At 42.5% G+C, this 22068-nt stretch overlaps 1 pseudogene across 1 annotated transcript in view; it reads left to right on the top strand.

Moving 5' to 3' along the window:
* LOC147341168 (pyruvate dehydrogenase E1 component subunit alpha, somatic form, mitochondrial pseudogene) overlaps nt 1-20535 on the top strand; it is a 105241-nt pseudogene extending 84706 nt beyond the window's left edge. Inside the window, exon 3 of the transcript XR_015158388.1 lies at nt 10939-20535. The product of XR_015158388.1 is annotated as a pyruvate dehydrogenase E1 component subunit alpha, somatic form, mitochondrial pseudogene (transcript). The remainder of the gene's footprint in view (nt 1-10938) is intronic.
* Nucleotides 20536-22068: the final 1533 nt, after the last annotated feature.

Below are 22068 nucleotides of genomic sequence, written 5' to 3'. Positions count from 1 at the left end.
GAACACTTAGAAATAGCACAGGACATACATTAACCACATGGGTCCTGGGCAGCAGGTTCCTTCAGTTCTCAGGGTCCTGGTTTATCCCCCCATGCTGAGTCCACATGCTAGTCCTAGACAGAACACTAAGTCATCTGCCATGGAGTCAAGTTCATGGATACCATGTCCCGTGCTTGTGCTGAATAAATGGTTAAAGAGCTCAGAGGAGGAGGTCATCCCTTTTACTTGAAAAATGTATCTTCCCTTCAAAAGGATTCAGCTGATTCGATTTGCTTCTGTGTATATCTGGAGTACATTTATTTCAGTTTTGAAGCTGATTTACTTCACAGTCTGGATGAGACTAATTTTTGATGGATTGTCTTGTTAAAGTCTAAGCTTTGCTTTGCATATAACTATTTCTCTTAAACAGACCCATGTATATTTGCATGCTGCCGCTGCTTCAGTCGTGTCCGACTCTGTGCAGCCCCATAGACAGCAGCTCACCAGGCTCCTCCGTCCCTCGGATTCACCAGGCAAGAACACTGGAGTGGGTTGCCATTTCCTTCTCCAGTGCATGAAAGTGAAAAGTGAAAGTGAAGTCACTTAGTCGCGTCCGACTCTTACAGATTCATACAAAAGAACCCTTTCAGATGAAGACTTATATTTAACTTTCAAGCAGTGCTAATTACTAATTGAAAGAACCACTAGGTAACACATGCAAGGCTTGTGTCTGCCAGGCAGCTCTTCCAAGCTTTCTATACCTCATTGAGTCCTCTCAACACCCCATGAGATAGGAATCCATACTATTTATGTTTTACAGAAAAGGAAGCTGAGAAACACACAGAGGTTCATGAATAATTCCTGAAATGAACATTTTAAAAAATTGGTCCAATAAGTGAAAGCTTCTAATATAAATAATTCAGTTACTGACCAAGGCATTTCCCACATTCTACTGGTTTCATTATAAAATTAATATAGAGTGAAAATAAGTGGAGAGATTTTTGCATATAATCTAGCCGCCTTGTGACAATGTAAGTGGATGGTTATTGCACTGCAAACATCATTTAGGATATTCTCTCAGCATTAAGCAGAGAAGAGGATCCCAAGGATTTTTTTTTTCCTGATTGTTTAAAAGTTATTCATTTATTCTGAGTTAACTAAAAGACCATTCGCGTTTCTTTATCTCTTTCTATAGATTATGTTGTTTATAGACATCTAAGGGCGGGTCACTAAGAGCCTCTGACAAAGGGTCCTGGACAAAAGAGTGTGTCAAACCTGAATTCTGACCCCTGTTTTGCTGACCAAGAGAAAAAATACTCCAGTACAGGATCATGTGCTTCCAGGGGAAGGGGTCCCATGGGGCAGTGAGCAGCAGTGGCCCTGCAGGGAAAAGGAGAGAGCACAGAAAATACATGTTTTACAGCAACACACAGGCTCCTGGAGATGAGTCCTGTTTGTTTACTCAACACAATCCCATCAAATCCACTCCTGACCCCCCAGCATCCTTGAGATGGACCCTGAGTGACCACCAGGCAGTGGTTAACCTGTAAGTTCCTGCTTCACCTCCCCAGAGAGACCCAGCCACCCCGAGGCCACAGAGATCCATCACTGCTTCATTTCAATGGAGATGTAGAGGCGAGTGGAGGAAGGGCTAATGGCCAGGCTGGGTCTGGAGAGCACAGCGATGGGCACTGTAGCCGCAGGACCAGGTCTTCTGGCCCCAGATGCCGTACCTCTCTGCTTTTCCTCTGTTTCTCAATTACTTCCTTGAGGACTGTGCAATAGGTGAGGATTAATCATCTCTTTGCCGCCAGGCTCATTCCATGGCCGGCTTATTGGAAAGGTGTGATCGTGTATGCCAGCTGTGCTGGCTGCTTGTTCATGAAGGTGAAAGTGGAGCAAACACTTGTCCATCAGACGAGCTGACAACGTGATGGGGGCTGGAGGGCTGCATCTGTCTGTAGATAGCTGGGATGGCTCTGTCATTCAGCCAGATGGTGCTCATCAAATATTCAGCAGCCAGGGCGTTTACAAAGGCCTGTCGTGGGCCGCGCACAAGCAAAAGGGAGCCAGAGGCCAGGCTTCTGGATGTGGGGCTGCGCTTGGATTTTTGTTTGGAAATGAGGCACTGGCTTATTGCATTGAAGGAAAGGCGTGGGGGTAGTTACCTGGGGAATTAAACATATTTGTGGTCCAGAATTTTGCTATTGTTTGGACCATGTGTGTAATGCTCCAACAAGAGTCTCAATTAACGAGTCAGGCTGTATTAATTCTGGGGACACCTGTCGCAGGAAGATAGACCTACACTGAGTGGGGGGCCAGATGAAGTGTCGATTCATTCATTCATTCACTTAGTAGTCTGACAAATATTGGTGAGGCATTTACTCTTTATAAATGACATGTTGACAACTGGCAATAGCACAGAGAACAAAGGTAAACATAGCTCCAAAATTCAGAAATTTACTCTCCAGTTGGTAATACAAAAGGATGTTTAATTTTTTAGAATAGGTTGATCCTTACCATTGGCAGGATCTGTGTCTGTGAATTCGCCTACCTGCTAAAATTCATTTGTGACCCTCAAGTGATACTCTCAGTGCTTTCATGGTCATCGTTGGACCCTTGAGGAGGGGCAGGAAATTGGAGTTACCAGCTGTGCGTGTGTGGCAGAGGAATGTCAAGACCAGGCTCTCCTTCAGGGTTCAGTTCAGACTGTGAACAGGGCAGTAGTTAGTGCCACACATACCACATTTTTGTTCTTTGTGTTGGTGATATTGCTGCCTAAAATGTCCTGAAGTGCACTGCACTTCCTGAGCAGAGGAAGGTTGGACATATGATTCTGCAATCCCACTCCTGGACATATATTTGGAGAAAACTCTAATTCGGAAAGATACATGCACCCCGATGTTCATAGCAGCACTGTTTACAGTAGCCAGGACGTGGAAGCAACCATAATGTCCATTGACAGATGAATGGATAAAGAAGATGTGGTATGTATACTTAGTGTAATATTACTCAGCCATAAAAAACAATGAAATAATGCCATTTTCAGCACCATGGATGGACCTAGAGATTACCATACTAAGTGAAGTAAGTCAGACAAAGATAAATATCATCTGATATCACTTACATGTAGAATTGAAAGAAATGATACAAATTAACTTATTTATAAAAGAAAAGACTCACAGACATGGGGGAAAAAAACTACGGTTACCATGGGAAAAGGATCAAGGAGGGATAAATTAGGAGTTTGGGATTAGTAGATAAAAACTGCTATATATAAAACAGATGAACAACAAAGACCTACTGTATAGCACAGGGAAATTTATTTAATATCTTGGGATAACCTATAATAGAAAATAATAAGAGTATAATAGAATATAATAGAAATAATAGAAAAAATATGATATATCAATATTTATATTGATACATATGGCAGAATATGAAGAAGAACTAGAGCCTCTTGATGAAAGTGAAAGAGGAGAGTGAAAAAGTTGACTTAAAGCTCAACATTCAGAAAACTAAGATCATGGCATCAGTCCCATCACTTCATGGCAAATAGATGGGGAAACAGTGGAAACAGTGGCAGACTTTATTTTGGGGGGCTCCAAGAAATTAAAAGACACTTACTCCTTGGAAGGAAAGTTATGACCAACCTAGACAGCATATTACAAAGCAGAGACATTACTTTGCCAACAAAGGGCCATCTAATGAAGGTGATGGTTTTTCCAGTAGTCATGTATGGATGTGAGAGTTTGACTATAAAGAAAGCTGAGCACCGAAGTATTGATGCTTTTGAACTGTGGTGTTGGAGCAGACTTTTGAAAGTCCCTTGGACTGCAAGGAGATCCAACCAGTTCATCCTAAAGGAAATCAGTCCTGAGTGTTCATTGGAAGGACTGATGTTGAAGCTCAAATTCTAATACTTTGGCCACCTGATGTGAAGAACTGACTCATTTGAAAAGACCCTGATGCTGGGAAAGATTGAAGGTGGGAGGAGAAGGTGATGACAGAGCTTGAGATGGTTGCATGGCATCACCAATTCAATGGACATGAGTTTGGGTAAACTCCGGGAATTGGTGATGGACAGGGAGGCCTGGCCTGCTGCAGCCCATGGGGTTGCAAAGTGTCAGACATGACTGAGCGACTGAAGTGAACTGAACTGAACTGATATCTGAATTCAGTTTCTTTTAATGAAACAAAAAGGAGGCTGGGATGTGCCTTGTGGGGAAAATGCATTTATCAGAGAGAGTACATTCAAGCAGAAGTCACAGCGCTGTTGGCTGTGAGTTCAGTGTTGATGAATCTGCAATAGGTATTGAGTAATGTGTCTCTAAACAGGTTACATATTGATTGGTTGATGAAAATGTTGTAACCAGTGGCTTCTGGGATCCTACTGTGTTTCCCCAAGGGCCATTATTCAGTATTATCTACTCAGTGTTCAGGGCATCATCACTGAGCATCACTGCCACAAGCAACAAGAGTTTGTGTGTGTGTGTGTGTGTGTGTGTGCGCGCACATTCAGTCACACAATCGTGTACAACTCTTTGCGACCCCATAGACTGTAGCCCACCAGTCTCCTCTGTCCATGGGATTTCCCAGGCAAGAATACTGGAGTGTATTGCCATTTCCTACACTAGGGAATCTTTCAACCCAGGGATTGAACCCACGTCTCTTGCATCTCCTCCATTGGCAGGTGGATTCTTTACCACTAGTGCCACTTGGGAAGCCCTGATGAGAGTTAAATGTGTATGTTTTGCACTGGAATGTGAGGCTCAGGGTTGACCTGAATGAACACAGATAAGGACTCTCGGGGGCTATGGTTGGTTACAGGATTACCGGCAATGCCTTCCTCCTTAAGGACTGAGTCTCTCCTGGAGAGATCATAGATATGTGAACAGGGGTCACCATCTGCCAGGAGCTCAGAATATGGCCCCGCCACCAGGACAGTGGGACCTGGTTGGAATGAGGAGGAGACACTCTTTCTGTTCAGCTTCAGGTTATAACTTCTTTAAAATTAATTTTTATTGGCATATAGTTGCTTTACAGTGTTGTGTTAGTTTCTATTGTACAGCAAAGTGAGTCAGCTGTATGTATGCATATTTCCCTTCTTTTTTGGATTCCCTTCCCATTTCAGGGACCTAAGAGCATTGAGTATAGTTCCCCTTGCTACAAGCAAGTTATAATTTTTGATGCAGCTGAATTTTGCACAAAGTGTCAATATAGATGTTGAGTGCAGAGATGTTACTGTGTCAAGAATTACATGAAGATGTAACAAGTAGATGAATTCCTTATAGGCTGTTTCACTCAGTTCTCTAGATTTTAGAACAGTTATATATTTTTAAGTGGTATTCAAGCAATTAAGTAGTATGTACTGTTTCTCACAATAAGAAGATCCATACAATTCACAGAGCAGGAAAATGAACAAATTTAGTCCAAACACACAGACACAAAAAAACACAGATGCGGACAGATAATGTGGTAAAATAAACAATGACGAACATCAGAATTCCTCCAGTTCCAACTGTTTAGTTTAAAAATCCACTGACCTTTAGCAACAACAAGAGTGAGTGTCTGGATCTCAGGAGGGGTTCTGTGTGCTGTTCATTCTGAAATGGCATCTTTGTTCCTCTGTGGGTGGAGGGCATGCAGCCCAGTCATCCCTCTTCTAATCTCTGTGGGCCTCTCATTTCCTGCAGTTGGTTGGCTTGTTCTTTCTCCTCCTTCTTGGAGCCTTGGGATTGAATCTGGGAGGCATATGAGTTGTATCTAATCTCCAAGTGCCCACATGTGCCTGCACCTCACCATTCAGGGTCCCCCTGGCCAGTCATCCCAGAGGATTGGGGGTAGTGATCATAGAAATTTAACTGAAGATAAGCCATTCAGTGATTCAGTTTTCCCACCTGCCATGGACCATCCAAATACCAACATCAGACTCCTCCTCCCCCTCTTCTTACATCTTCAGAAGACACCCCAGGTTCTGGGCTGTGTGATATGGTCCAGTCCATCCAGAGAAGGTTCTGTTTCCACCAGAGGGAGCCACTTTGTCCAAAACAGCAACAACTGTGGCATTTCAGGGCCTTTTAGGCAGTTCCCACTAACCCCACTTACTTGACCACATTGATATCTTTTTTCCTATAAAAAAATAATTTTAAGTAACTCTTTATTGTGAGTACTACTTGAATTTAATTTATGAAAAACAAGCATTTTGGGGAAAGGAGACTGATGCAATCCAGTCAAATATCCTAGAAAGGAAAGTAGCACTAAGTGCAAGAACTTAATGATGAAACCAAAACACACTGTTCACCCCCACAGTGAAGTTCATTTGAGGGGTAGAGCTCTGAGGGTAGGAAAAAACATTTCAGAAAGGGAAGTACCCTATCCTAAGTATAAAGTTAGGAAGTAACCTATAGGTTACATAGGTAACAGTAGATGATACATTTTCTATATGAATGATGCAGTCCTGAGCATCTCAATGTTCGAAGTCAAGTCCTCTCAAGCTCTCACCCAGGAATGGCAGCAAAACTTCTAGGAAAGTAACTAACTTAATGACACCACAGACACGAAACACAATTATCTCATCAACAGTGGTGATGATGGTTACCCTCTCACTGTTATCATCACTCAGGATACCCAACATCTTTGAAGTCTTCACTGGAGATTTTCCAAGTTAGGACTCAGGACACAAAGAAATGTAAATAAGTCAACATCTCTAAATTCAAGGAGTTTCCCATGTAATCCTGAGATTATACTTGGAAATTAAGAGTCAGTGCTTAAGTGTAACATCATGTCAATAATATGATGAATATTATGATGGATAAGTGCGAGATCATGTCAATAATATGATGAATATGATGAATAACAGCACAAGTAACTTAAGTTTGTTAGTCGCTCAGTCATGTCCTGCTTTTTGGAACCCCAAGGACTATAGCCCACCAGATTCTGTCCATGGAATTCTACAGATAAGAATACTGCAGTGGGTAGCCATTCCCTTTTCCAGGGGATCTTCCTGACCCAGTGATTGAACCCAGGTATCCTGCATTGTAGGCAGATTCCTTACTGTCTGAGCCACCATGATATAAATGATATATACATGTGTATTATATATTCTGTAACTAAAGAGGATGGGAGGGCAGTTCCTGAAAGCTCTGATTTTACTTGAGTGTCATTGATTTGTAGTCTGTTTTTCAGACAGTGTTTGGCCAACAATCCTGTGTGTTTTTGCGATGTCTTCTGAAATGTGCAAGCAAGGCCATGCCATCTGGGTGGAATGAACATGTGACTCTCCAGGCAGCAGTTTATCTGAGGCTGTTGGATTTGTGAGGCTCTCTTTTAAAGAGTCCAAGTCTGTGTGTCTTGAGGGGGTGGTTGGGGGGTTAATGCAATTGTATTTCCCCCCAATTGTTTGTAATAAAACTTCAGGAAGAGATACCCTTGAGGGATCTTAACATATCAAGTACTTTAGCTGCTTTTTGCTAATTTTTGATCCTGAGGGTAGTGATGGAGTGGAGAAGAAAGTGTGTATGTGTGCATGTATGGGAGTGTGTTCGTGTGCATTTTCAATAGATCCAACGTCAGAAGGGAGTTATTTATGTCCAGGAGAGGAGAAGAAAGGACAGAATGAGTTAGGAGAACTCAGAACATTCACCTGAATGTTTGCAAGGAGAGAAATACTGTAACATAAAGCCAGATTGTGGGGCATCACAGAAACTTCCCCAAAGCAGCCTGGGTTTTCGAGAAGTCTGTTAAAATGATGTCTCTACCCTATCCTGGAACTTGGCACTGCTTTTTCCCCCTTCTGCCTATAGAAAGCTTCATTCGTGGGAAGAAGTCCAGTCAGTGCCTGGCTGTTACATTCTGCAGAGCGTGTGTTCCCACCACCTAATCCGTGCCCAGCAGCCCGGACCCTGTGCCTGTGTGCAGACTGTGCCTGGTGCTTTATGACTCTCAGTGTCCAAGGGTATTTCCTTCCCATCTCCCTTCTTTCTTCTCTTAACTTCCCTCCTCCATTCTTTTCATCTTCACTGTGGAATCCTGCAGACGGTGTGAGTCTTGTGAGGACTAATTTTGTTAATTAGTTGTGCTATAGGCAGTGCCCCCCTGGGTTTGGTATTTTGTCTAAGGACTCACTTATCCACCCACTTCTGGTCAAGGCTGCAGTGGTGATGGTCATGATCCTTACTGTCTTGTCTATTGTCTTCAAGAAATGGGGGGAAAAAAAAAGAAATGGAAAAAAAATGAAAAATTAATCATTGCCCTTTATAATTTCTTTTTTAATTTACTTTTTATTTTATATTGGAGCATAGTTGATTGACAGTGTCAGTGTTAGTTTCAGATGTACAGCAGATTGATTCAGTTATACATATACACTTATCCATTCTTTTGTCAGATTCTGTTCCCTGAATAGGTTATTACAGAATATTGAGCAGAGTCACCTGTGCTGTACAGGAGGTCCTTGTTCACTATCTATTTATATATAGTAGCCTGCATTTGTTAACCCCAGTCTCCCAATTTATCCCATCCCTGGCCTTTCCCTTTTGGTAACCATAAGTTTTTGAAGTTTATAATTTTTAAAAGCATCGTATGTGCTCTAATTAGTCTGTCTCAACTGTACCTAAGGGTTGCATGGAGCTCATTTCACTTTAATTCTTTTCTATTGCATTTTACAAATGAAGAAATTGTAAACTTTTTGGGGGTCTGGACGGTTAACATCTGCCTGAGAAGGTGCGCCGGTTTTACACCCAGATAACCGAGTGGCGGGGAGGCGATAAGTCGCAGCATTGGCGCTCGCCAAACACCTCATCACTTGAGCTGCTCGGACCTGGGAAGAGCACAAAACTCAGGCCCAACTGAGTCTGCACCTCTGAGGACTACCCAAGTGCCTGAACCTGAGCGGCTTGGACCTGGGAGGTACATGCAACCCAGGGCCAGCCTCGGATTGTTCCCGGCGGAACAACCTAGAGCCCGAGCAGTGTGGGCAGGGAGGCTACACGCGCCGTGAGCGGGGGCAGACCCAGTGTGGCTGAGGCACTGCGAGTGCACGCCAGTGTTATTTGTTTGCAGCATCCCTCCCTCCCTCCCCACAGCGCGACTGAACAAAGAGAAGAAATACAGCTCCACCCATCAGAACACTGACACAAGCTTCCCTAACCAGGAAACCTTGACAAGCCACCTGTACAAACCCACACACAGCGAGGAAAAGCCACAATAAAGAGAACTCCACAAACTGCCAGAATACAGAAAGGACACCCCAAACTCAGCAATTTAAACAAGATGAAGAGACAGAGGAATACCCAGCAGATAAAGGAACAGGATAAATGCCCACCAAACCAAACAAAAAAGGAAGAGATAGGGAATCTACCTGATAAAGAATTCCGAATAATGATAGTGAAATTGATCCAAAATCTTGAAATTAAAATGGAATCACAGATAAATAGCTTGGAGACAAGGATTGAGAAGATGCAAGAAAGGTTTAACAAGGACCTAGAAGAAATAAAAAAGAGTCAATATATAATGAATAATGCAATAAATGAAATTAAAAACACTCTGGAGGCAACAAATAGTAGAATAACAGAGGCAGAAGATAGGATTAGTGAATTAGAAGATAGAATGGTAGAAATAAATGAATCAGAGAGAATAAAAGAAAAACGAATTAAAAGAAATGAGGACAATCTCAGAGACCTCCAGGACAATATTAAACGCTACAACATTCGAATCATAGGGGTTCCAGAAGAAGAAGACAAAAAGAAAGACCATGAGAAAATACTTGAGGAGATAATAGTTGAAAACTTCCCTAAACTGGGGAAGGAAATAATCACCCAAGTCCATGAAGAAATTGAAGCTGTATAATTCATTTAAAACACCACCAATAAGAAGTGGCAGAGCTAACAGAGGCACCCACATTTTGGGTTCTGATTCCGGGCTCTTCCTTAGCTATCATGTTGCTAGGTAACCACAGAGTGATGCCCCCTACCCGATAGGTACAGTCCAGTCCTCATGCAGGAGATTTTCATTCAGGGAACCACATCCCAGAGCTCATGGGTATTGAAAATGGTGGAGGAAAAGGCGAAATGGGATTGGGCCTAAACTTTTGGAATGGATGGAGAGTCTGAAATCAGGGCCCTGGCTTACACTTGCCAGGGGCATACTTACCTTTTAATTTCCTATCATTAAATAAGTTTGAGTTAAAAATCAGGGAAAGAAAATACACCTTAGATATAATACTGCCAGCTCAGCAGTTTGAAGGCTTGTGGTTCTTCTCTGCAAGTATTTTACATTATCCAAATATAACATGAAGAATCCTATGTGAATAGGTGGTATGGTTTTTATGGCTATGCTGCTTTATAGTAAATCTGGAGAAGAAAGTTATACAGAAGCTAAGATGCCAAGGACCTCTTACCATATTTGAGCTGATAAAAACCAAGTGTGATGCTGTCTGTCGTATATGTATGTGTATATGTATCTGTCGTATGTGTGTGCGTACGATGTGTGATATGTGTGTGAGATCTGTGTATGTGTGGTGTGTGTGTGTGTGTGTGTGATGTATGATGTGTATGTGTGCTTTAAGTCTGTATGTCTTTCTGATTGTCTATGTCTATAACTTATAGGAGAGACTCCTCCATATACAGTAAATTCATTTGTAAATGTGAAAAATGGAATACAGTTTTAGCACTTCACATTTAATTTTTGTTTAGACCTTTGTAGAATTGCTGAAAATACTATTTTCAGAAGAAATTATGTGTTCAGATCCTAATCTAGACACCCCCCAGCATAGTTCTTTGTACAGCATCACTCAGCACCAAACAGTATTTGCAGACACAGGCAAGCTATATATTTGTAAGCTCAAGTTTTAAAAATCTGATAAGTTGTAATATATCTTGTGATTAAATACTTTCAGTGATAAAGAGAACTTTCATAAATAATAATTTACTTTTTTAATGATTTTTGCATTTATTTCTACAGTGTAATTGTGAAAGGATACCCCACATGGAACTCAAACCCCACTGAACTCCCATTCATCCATCAACCAATTACCTAAGACTGATGTTTAAATTTGCTCCAATTTTTTTAAAAAGATACCAACACTGCTGTCTGAAGAAAACCATACAAATAAATATGAACTTGCTGGTGACTGCAGATGACTTTTAGGTGTAGTTCTCATGCAAAGCCTATATCACCTTGAAAATTAAATATATGCTTTCAAATTGTGGTGCTGGAGAAGACTCTTGAGAGTCCCTTGAACAGCAAGGAGATCAAACCAGTCAATCCTAAAGGAAATCAACTCTTAATATTCACTGAAAGGACTGAATATTCACTGAAGGACTGAAAAGGCCTTGATGCTGGGAAAGATTGAGGGCAGGAGGAGAAGGGGGTGACATGAGATGCTTGGATGGCATCACTGACTCAATGGACATGAATCTGAGCAAACTCTGCTGCTGCTGCTGCTGCTAAGTCGCTTCAGTCGTGTCCGACTCTGTGTGACCCCATAGACAGCAGCCCACCAGGCTCCGCCATCCCTGGGATTCTCAAGGCAAGAACACTGGAGTGGGTTGCCATTTCCTTCTCCATGGGCAAACTCTGGGAAATGGTAAAGGACAGGGAAGCCTGGCGTGGTAGAGCCCATGGAGTTGCAAAAAATTGGACATGACTGAGCGACTGCACAACAAAATTCCCTTCTCTTTTTCAATTTGATTCCTTTTTTTAAACCTCTTGAACCTCGTTACTGGAGCTCCCAGCAGGACCATGACTGCCTGGAAGCCCCCAGGGTCTGCATGGCTGGTGGGTTCCCTCTCACACTCAAATGGGAGCCCGGAGCTCAGGGTCACGGTTGCTCCTTCTGTTCCCTCCTCCCAAATGCTGTTCCCTTCATCTCTCCAAGTCTCACCCAAACTCCTGGGTCTGTTCAGATCCCCCTGACCCTGAGAATTCTGCACTGGCTTTAGTTGTTCGGAGTCATCAATGTGAGGCTCCCGCTGCTCTGCACACAGCTCAGCAGTGGATGGCACTGCGATCTTTCCTGCATGTTGGTTGTATGTCACTGAATAGCCTTGGAGTACTGACAGGCAGAGTCAAGTCTAGTGACCATAAATCCTGGGCAGATCTTGGAAAGGGCTCCCATCAGCTTGAGGGCTTCCAGAGACACTTCTGACATTTCTTTCCAGGGCAGAGGTCTTTCCTGTTTCTCTTTCTTGAGGCTGGTTTGGCTCCACACTCATTTAATTGATGCTTCTCCCCCTATCCTGTCTGGGAGCTGATGATCCAGAGCTGAATGTGTGGTCTGTGTTCCAAGCCTCTTACGGTTAGTGGGGGAGATGGATACATCAACAGATAATACGTAATACACAATATAGTGGCAGGGCTTGGAAGAGGGTGTTGGGGAAACAAACAGAAATTGGCATCTGAGCCTCCAGGAATTCAGGATAAGTGTGTTCCACATGGGGTAGGGGGCAGCCTGCAAGGCCCAGCGTGATCTGTCTGCATCCCTGGCCAGTCCACTCAAACCCGAAATATTTCCTCTGAAACAACAAATGATGATCCTGCCTTATTAATCTCCTGTAAGATTTGTGAGGCTCAAAAATAATAAAAACCCCACAAATATTTAACAGATAGCTTACTACTTAAATGACACTCCTTCCAGAGTGTTATGTCTTTTAATAGCAACTGAAAATGACACAGATAATTTGGTTGTCATCTCCATTGTGCTGATGGATACTCTGGTCATAGAGAGCCTGAGTTCTCACCGCCCTTGTATAAAGGAGCTGAGAACCTGGCAACTGGTGTGGAGTGGCCCCCCACCCCGAGAAACCCCTCTTAGACCTACTTCCAGGAAAATAGAGTCTGTGTCTGCAGTGGGTGTGTTGCACATCCACCTGGAGGCAAAATTGCTGTCGGAGCATCTCGGCTAAGTGAGGATGTCCACTTCTGGTGGTGAAAGCTTATAATACCATCTGCTTTCTTACTTGTTTACCTGCTGGACTTCTTTGATTTTCTTTTCTTTTCTTTTCTTTTCTTTTTTTTCTCAGCAGCAGCCACATGGTGCTGCTAGGAGTCTTACTAACTACTCTTCTGGTCCTACACTTCCTTTCCCTGATTTTCTTTTGGGTTAGGTTTGTTTGGGTTTGTTTGCTTGTTTTTCAGTTTTAAAGATAACAAGAACTAATCTGAAGTGTAAGATGGAAGAACCCAGTTGCAGGATAGAAGAACTTGCTTCTGAAATGATGAATTCCAAGTGTTCTTGAAGTTGCCTGCAAGCCCTCAGGCTTCAAGAAAGGATTCGATTAGTGAGACCAATTAATTATCTAGAAAGAAAGGTCTCATTTTGTGAAACATCTACTGTCATTTTGTGTGTCCCTTTTGCTAACTTTTGTTTAGGGCTCGGCAGACAGCTAGAGACCTGTGATTTTAATGTTTTCAAAACACCACTCTGCAGTTATTGAGCAGTTCAGATACTGTTTGTCTGCCATAATCTTGCCCACAACCCTAAGAGCTGTGAGAGTTTATTTTTCAAGAAAAATCCAGCAATTCATTAGGGCCAGGCACAGACAGGAAAAAAGCGAGCCTGCAAATGTGTGAATCAAAAATACCTAATTTTGCATTTTTACTTGAACGAATGATGGGACATTATTGTATTCCCAGTGCCAGCTCAGTTTCAGCCAAGCAGGAATGTTCCTGCAGGAAACCTCAGGGGGCATACATTTATTTATTTATTTATTTTTTAGGGGGCATACATTTAAATCATCACATTCCCTGGAGCCTTAGTGTCTGTTAGTGATGCTGAGACACTGATGGGACCTGTCAGGCAGAGAAGAGTCAAGGATGACAAACTATGGGAATATAAATAAATAGAATATAACTGAATATAACTGAAAGTCACAGAATATAACTAAAATTTTGTATATGTTTTACAGAATATAACTAAAAGTCACATCTAATCTTTTAGCAAGTGGCCTCTTCCTGTGTCATCTTTTCTTGCCGAGGGAAGAATTGTTTTGTCTTTTGTTTGGTTTTAAATCAGTCCCCAAATCCTAAACTTTGAAAACCAGGAAACTGAAGTTTCTAACTTGTTTCATAGAGAAGCATTTTTTAAGAGAGAGAGCAATATTGGGTCAGATGGAGAATAGATCGACTTGGCCTCAAGAGAGTTCCTGCATTGGTGGCACCAGCACTTTTTGGGCTCGCATTATGCACATTAAGATGCCTCTTGCCTTCACGGATTCTCTCTCCAGTGATTGTAGTAAACAAAGAAGTAATTCCATTACAGACTGTGATTAGTGCTGTGGAGAAAGTCAACAAGATGCTGAGATGGAAAGTGTATCAGGCAGCTTTTGCTGCATAACAAACAATCATATCTCAGTGACAATCAGGAATCAGCATTTCTTGCCCACATCTGTGTCTCAGGCAGGAAAGTGAGGACATTTTGCCCAGCACGAGGCCTGGCCATATTAGGAAATATGCTCTTAGCTTCTGGGGATTAGATAGAGATTATAGAGTGTGGACATCTTTGGGGGCCATTATTATGTCACATACTTTTCAAATGGATAATTAACAAATAAAAGATTTGATCAGAAAATTTAGAATGTATGAATAACCTAATGTTTTAAAAGAATATTGATAACCAATATAATGGAAGGACAAATATTATATTTGTTTATAAACTAACAAGTAGAAAACAATGGCTGTCTACTTTCTGGTTTAAAGATGTTTTCATGTGCGTGTGTGTGTGTGTGTGTGTTAGTCGCTCAGTTGTACCCCAGTCTTTGCAACCCTATCAACTGTAGCCCACCAGGCTCCTCTGTCCATAGCGTCATATGCTACTGCTACTGCTAAGTTGCTTCAGTCGTGTCCGACTTTGTGTGACCCCACAGACGGAAGCCCACCAGGCTCTGCCATCCCTGGGATTCTCCATGCAAGAACACTAGAGTGGGTTGCCATTTCCTTCTCCAATGCATGAAAGTGAAAGTGAAGTCGCTCAGTCGTTCCCGGCTCTTAGCGACCCCATGGACTACAGCCTACCAGGCTCCTCTATCTGTGGGATTTTCCAGGCTAGAGTACTGGAGTGGGGTGCCATAATGAAGAATATAAAAACATCAACCTAAAACACCAACTGGACTGTCATCCTGGAGTGTCTCATGAAAATCAAAAATGTATATTTAAACTGCTCACAGAAGTATTCACATCTGTCTAATTATTAAATAGAAATCAAGCTTAATTGAAAGTTGTTAGACTCTAGAGATGTGTAATAGGCTTTTCACGGTGTCTGGAGATGAGAGATGGGATCTGCCAGGACTGAGCTCTGTGCTGAGGAAGCAGACCACCCCTGGACACTTGTTCATGAACCTGTTGTACCTGAGAAAACCTGATCAGTAGACGCTGTGAGTGGACATTTTGAGCTGATAGTTAGATGTCACCATGAAGCCCTTAATGAATTTGAAGAAGATGCTGAAAGGATGTTCTGAAATTCTAAGGAACAATCATTCAGATTTATACACTCTTGAAAATATTTTACCTTCAAGAATGGAGCGAAGCCCTCTAATGTCTCCCCTGGAACTTCTTTTTTTTTTTTTCCTTTTGCGAAAGAACAAGAATAATGAAACCATTGGTAATGAACTTGTTATATTCATGTTTATATATATATATATATATTTTATGAACATATATATATATATATATATCTCTCTCTCTCTCTCGAGGATTGTGGATTTAACTTTTCTTGGAGATACAAGTCAAAGAGCACCTAACTGCAATTTGGGGAGGGGGCTGCTCCCTTGAAGGCCTTGGGATGGGGTCCCCTTCCTTATGCAGTTATAGCATCTGAATGACAGAAAATAAATGATAGAAAAGAAATAGGAACACCCATTGCAAAGTGTTCAGTTTTACTTAAAGTAGAATCCTAATTCTAATATATGAGCATAAAGCACAATTACTAGCATTTTTAAAATAAACATTATCCAAATATATGTGGTAATAAGGAATTCAGTAGCAATGGAAAAGAGATATTTAAATGTATATAAATATAAATACACTGCAAAATGAATAGAATTAGCATGCATTTATGCCTCCTTGCAGAGCCCTGCAATACATCTTTTCTGCTCCAAACTTCAGCGTTTTGGTTTGGTCTCACTGTGTGTTGGGCACACGGACTTGTGTCTGATAACAGTTTCATTTAATCCCTTAATAGCTTTATTCCCCCTGATCCCTATTTTACCCCTCCCTCTGCCCAGTGTTAACCACTAGTTTGATCTCTATCTGTGACTCTGCTACTTTATTTGTCATATTCAGTAGTTTGTTGTATTTTCTCAGATCCCACATATAAGTGATACTATACAGTATTTGTCTTTCTCTGGTTTATCTGATAATCTTTAATTACTCGTGAAAAGCTGCACATTTGTTCAAGCCTTAAGCCTCTAGAAAAGGAGACTTGGACTCACCTGGGCCATAGTGTTCGGCTCGTTGGGGGTTTGCAGCTACAGCCACTGCCTGTGCTCCATGAGGAAGATGCTCACTGCTCTTCACATGTTGTTGGGTGTCGTCCAGAAGCCGGCAAGTAGAGTGCTGGTGGCATCCCGTCATTTTGCAAATGATGCTACTTTTGAAATTAAGAAATGTGATCTTCACTGGCTGGAAGAGGGCCCTCCTGTCACTATAGTGCTTACCAGGGAGGATGGACTCAAATACTACAGGATGTTGCAGGCTGTTCGCCAAATGGAGTTAAAAGCAGATCAGCTGTATAAACAGAACATTATTTGTGGTTTGTGTCACTTGTGTGATAGTCAGGAAGCTTGTTATATAGGCCTGGAGGCCGGCATCAACACCACAGACCATCTGATCACAGAGTACCAGGCTCATGGCTTTACCTTTACTCGTGGACTCTCTGTCCAGGAGATTCTCACAGAGCTTACAGGATGAAGAGGTGGTTGTGCTAAAGGAAAAGGAGGATTGATGCATATCATATGTATGCCAAGAATTTCTATGGAGGCAATGATATCATGGGAACTCAGGTACCCCTGGGAGCTGGGATTGCTCTGGCCTGTAAGTATAATGGAAAAGATGAGGTCTGTTTGACTTTGTATGGCGATGGTACTGCTAATCAGGGTCAGATCTTTGAAGCTTAAAATATGGAAGCTTTGTGGAAATTGCCTTATATTTTCATCTTTGAGAATAACCAGTATGGGATGGGAACATCTGTAGAGAGAGCAGCAGCCAGCACTGATTACTACAAGAGAGGTGACTTTATTCCTGAGCTGAGGGTAGATGGAATGGATATCCTGTGTGTTTAGAAGGCCACAAAATGTGCAGCTGCTATTGTAGATCTGAAAAAGGGCCTATACTGATGGAGCTGCAGACTTACTGCTACCACGAACACAGCATGAGTGATCCTGGAGTGAGTTACCATACCCGAGAAGAGATTCAGGAGGTTAGAAGTAAGAGTGACCCTATCATGCTCCTCAAGGACAGGATGGTGAATAGCAATCATGCCATTGTTGAAAAATTAAAGGACATTGATGTGGAAGTGAGAAAAGAAATTGAGCATGCTGCCCAGTTTCCTACCGCTGATGCTGAACCACCTTTGGAAGAACTCAGCTATCACATCTACTGCAATGATCGACCTTTTGAAGTCTAGGGTGCAAACCAGTGGATCGAGTTTTAAGTCCATCAGTTAAGGCGAGATATGTACACCTTCAGCATATTTGGCAGCAACTGTAAGGAATGCTTTGTGTTCTCAATTTTGTCAAGGAAGAAAACTCATACAGAGAAGGTGTGTAGATTAAGATAGTGTTTGCATGTGGTTTGTACAATGTTGCACTAAAAGAGGTGATTGCACACCTAAGGTTATTTTAGTTATATAGGTCTAAAATAGGTAATAGTTTGCTTAACCCTCCAAATTATTTCTTTAAAATAGTTTTATTTGATTTAGTTGTATACTAGTTTTAACACATACTTTAGTTACTAAGGGCTTCCCTTATGGCTCAGCTGGTAAAGAATCCGCCTGCAATGTGGGAGACCTGGGTTTGATCCCTGGGTTGGGAAGATCCCCTGGAGAAGGTAAAGGCTACCCCCTCCAGTATTCTTGCTAGGAGAATTCCAAGGACTATATAGTCCATGGGGTCACAAAGAGTTGGACACGACTGAGCGACTCTCACTTTAAGCCTCTAGAACACCTCGTCACCCTCTCTGATACTTAAGTCAATCAGCTATCCCCTTACCCCCTGGGAAACAGGAAAGCTTCCAGTGAAGGGACCTTGTGTTGTTTACCTTTGTCACCACGTCAGCCAATATATTGCTGACATAAAGTGTGCAGCCATCAAGAGTTAGAATGCATGGGGAATGATTAAGGGCTGTGTGAATGATGGAACTCTGAGCCACAAAAGCAATGTGGAAACTCAACAGTCAGAGCTAGCTAGTTGTCCAGAGGTTTCAGTTACCAAAGGTCAAAAGCCAGTGTATCAGAGAGAGATGGAGGTATGCAAAGACAGATGTGCATGGGCAGGCAGTTCCAGGACTGGAGTGGTCATCATCAGGCATGAAACATGCAGGCAGCCAGGAAGGGGGCCATCGCAAGAGTTAAGTAGTCACTGGTGGAATGACCTCCTGAAGAGGTAGGCCTGTGTTTGTTTTCTTTTTATTACTTTTTGGCCACACTTTGAGGCATCTGGGATCTTAGTTCCCTGATCAGGGATTGAACCTGTGACTCTGCAATGCAAGCTTGGAGTCTTAACCACTGAACCACCAAGGAAGTCCCAGGCCTATGTTTGAGAATTGCTGTGACATCTCTCAGTTGGCTAGATGCCAGTGCCCTAGTGTGGCTGCCCATCCCAGTGCAGGGACAGCAACTCAGTGACCAGCACAGGTCATCCCCATGGCTAAACACATTGCAGCCTCAGAAGGCAAAGCGAGTTTGGTCATTTTGTAGCTGGTTTGAAAAAGGAGTCCTTTTCTGAAGGGAGCATTTCTAGATTCAGGGAGTATGATGCCTACTCGGTGGTGGCTGGGAAAGCTGTGGGTAACAGGAGACCTGGGTTTACATGTTCTTCTGTATATGCAGGTATTGGCCACTTGTCAAATATGTTCCACACCTGCCAGGTGAGGAGGAAGCTGTGCCTCTGAATGCAGTCAGGGACTGGGGAACTCTGCTGGGGAGGAGGGCTGGGGTAGGTTATATTCACTCCTGTATTTGCTATTTCTGCATAATTTGGGGTCCTATAGATCTGAGTTGCCTTTTGTGTGATTTTCCTTCCCTAAATAACTTCTTTCTGCACTCCTTACACAGAAAATCTGTTGATTGCAAATCCTCTCACTTTTTGCCTTAAAATGGCTTTTATGCTTGCCTTCATTTTTGAAGGACAGCTTCACTAGGTACAGAATTTTTGGTTGAAGAACTTTTCTGTTTCAGCACCATGAATATGTCATTCCAGCTTCTTCTGGTTCCATAGTTTTTAGATGATGTCAGTCATGTATCTTGTCATTATCCACTTTTACATAATATGTTATTTATTTCTGGCTCTTTTAAGCTTTTTCTCTTCTCTTAGACTTTCAGTAGTCTGGCTGTGATGTATCCCAGGGTGACTTTCCTTTGTTTTATTGCCCTTGGGGTTCTTTGAGATTCTTAGATTTCTCTAAAGGTGAGAACTGGCTGAAAAGGACATGAAGAACATTTTGGGTCTTGTTGCAATGGTTTCACCCATGCAAACATTTGCCAAAACTCATTGCACTTTACTTTTAACATCTATGCATCTCACTGTATGCAGCCTAGACAAGTGACTTAAAGCTTTAATGCAAAAAACGTGTAACCTAGGGAAGCTAGATGTGTTGATTTTCCTTAATAAATGGGTCTATTAGAACTAAGTCTGGGGATTCAATTTGCCATTTCATTTCTGAGGACATTTTTAAAATCTGTGGGCATATTTTATCTTCTAAATGATATAAGTCCTGGTTAAAATGAAAAAAAAAAAAAGGTAATGTAGTAAAAAAGAAAGATACTTTAAAATCACTTTCTAAACCATTAGGGGAGGATCTTCATACTAAGAAGATGTGCTCAATAGAAAAGTAATCTATGAAACTGAAAGGGACACATCTTGAGATCTGTGTGTATGTGAAATAGAGAGAAAGGAAGTTAAGGAGGAAGGAAGGAAGGAAAAGATGAATGACTTTGAAAGTGATGGGATGGAGGATTTGTTAATTTGGCTTCTCTATTTCACGGCAGATGTTGGGGTGTGGATGCAGGCCAGTAGGCTAACACTAGGTAATTTTTTGAGCTCAAGGAGTTGAACTCTGCAGAGACACTTCATTGTCATGTGCTAATGTTCTCCTCCCCTCAGTCCTTCACCCTGTGTCAACCACTGTAAATTAACATAGGACTTCTTGAGTTCACCTGTGACATTCCTTCATCTTTGCATTCATTCAGCCAATACTTGTTCTGTGCTAACTACCTGCTAAGCATTCTTTTATGCATCAGAAATATAGCGATCACAAGCAGGGCAAACAGGATCCTTATACTCGTGTGCTTGTGTTTGTGAGAGAGAGAATCAGGTAATAAGAGAAATAAATAAGGTGATTGCAAGTACCAGGGTGCACACAGCAGGGTCTTGTGATAAGGAACACCTGAGGTGACTGTGTCTGTTACAACTTAAATGACCAATGAAGGTCTAAACATCACATCTCGGGCCTGAGCCAAAGGGACAGACAGGCATGTACCATCTACAGAGAGAAATTTTATTGTCTTCTTGCTAGTTTCCTAGGTAGGTGAAAAAATACCATGGGAGTCATTGGATGAAAAATTAACAAAAAGGCTGGTTTTCCACAGTGTGCTGGGCTCTTTCTGGGGAGAGAAGTTGAGGACAGTCTGTGTCTCTGCCTGTTAGCCCCCTGTGTGGATGACTTCGTGTCCAGGACTCAAGAGTACAGAGAACAAAGAGAATCAGGGCTGGCCGATGGCTGCCCACAGCCCTGCAGCCAGAGAGGTAAGCATGGGGCTGGGGAGATAAACACACCAGGTCACGAGGCAGTTAGTCATGGTCACCTGTGCATGTTCCCCAAGGGAACAAGATGGTAACAATACAAATTGTCTCTCCTGCTGGGCCAGCGGGACAGGAAGACTCCAAGCCAGCAAAGCTGGACATCTCATGCCCGCCAAGAGCAGATGTGAACACAGCTCGATGAAACATGCGGATGGTCTTTAGTCTGTACATGGACCACTCCCCGGAGTGTGTAGACACCCCAGACTGAGGCTCTGAGTCTACACTAGTGTGAAGCTGGAGGCAGTGACTGTTCATGGCTGATGCTCAATCAGTTTGGAGCTAAATTGGGCTTCCTTGAAAGAGAGGTGAAAGGAAAGGACAGGGCAGAGTCCCGTGGGCTAGAAGGTAGGCCTTGTTTCCAAGTCACATGTATTGTTTTCCTAGAGGGACTGTGGGAGGGCTCTGTGCAGGAAGCTAACAGGTGGAAGAACGAGTGATTGTGGGAGAACTTGGTGCAGGAGGTCCCAGAGGCTAACAACCAAAAGAATGCCCCCTGAGATCAGCCGGCCTCCAGGGGAATGGACTCCATCACCTGGTGGTTTCCTCACTCATTACCATTTGCAAGTCCCTTGGTGTACCAGAGGTCAAATTGCCAACACCTGCTGGATCATCAAAAAAGCAAGAGAGTTCCAGAAAAACATCTATTTCTGCTTTATTCTTCATACTGGAGAGAGACCTTATAAATGTACTGCTGCTGCTACTGCTAAGTTGCTTCAGTCGTGTCCGACTCTGTGCGACCCCATAGACAGCAGCCCACCAGGCTCCACCGTCCCTGGGATTCTCCAGGCAAGAACACTGGAGTGGGTTGCCATTTCCTTCTGCAATGCATGAAAGTGAAAAGTGAAAGGGAAGTCGCTCAGTCATGTCCAACTCTTTGAGACGCCATGGACTGCAGCCAACCAGGCTCCTCCGTCCATGGGATTTTCCAGGCAAGAGTGCTGGAGTGGGGTGCCATTGCCTTCTCCATTACATTTATAAATGTACATTTATAAATGTACAAAATGTAGCAAAGCCTTTATCTGTTACTCACAACTAACCTATCACTAGCGAATTCATACTAGAGAGAAACCTTATTAAT

The sequence above is a fragment of the Bos grunniens genome, chromosome X, assembly GCF_055505025.1.
Source record: "Bos grunniens cultivar Pamir isolate PY7600 chromosome X, Bosgru_T2T1.0, whole genome shotgun sequence".
NCBI lineage: Eukaryota > Metazoa > Chordata > Mammalia > Artiodactyla > Bovidae > Bos > Bos grunniens.
This window is presented reverse-complemented; position numbering and strand designations above follow the sequence as displayed.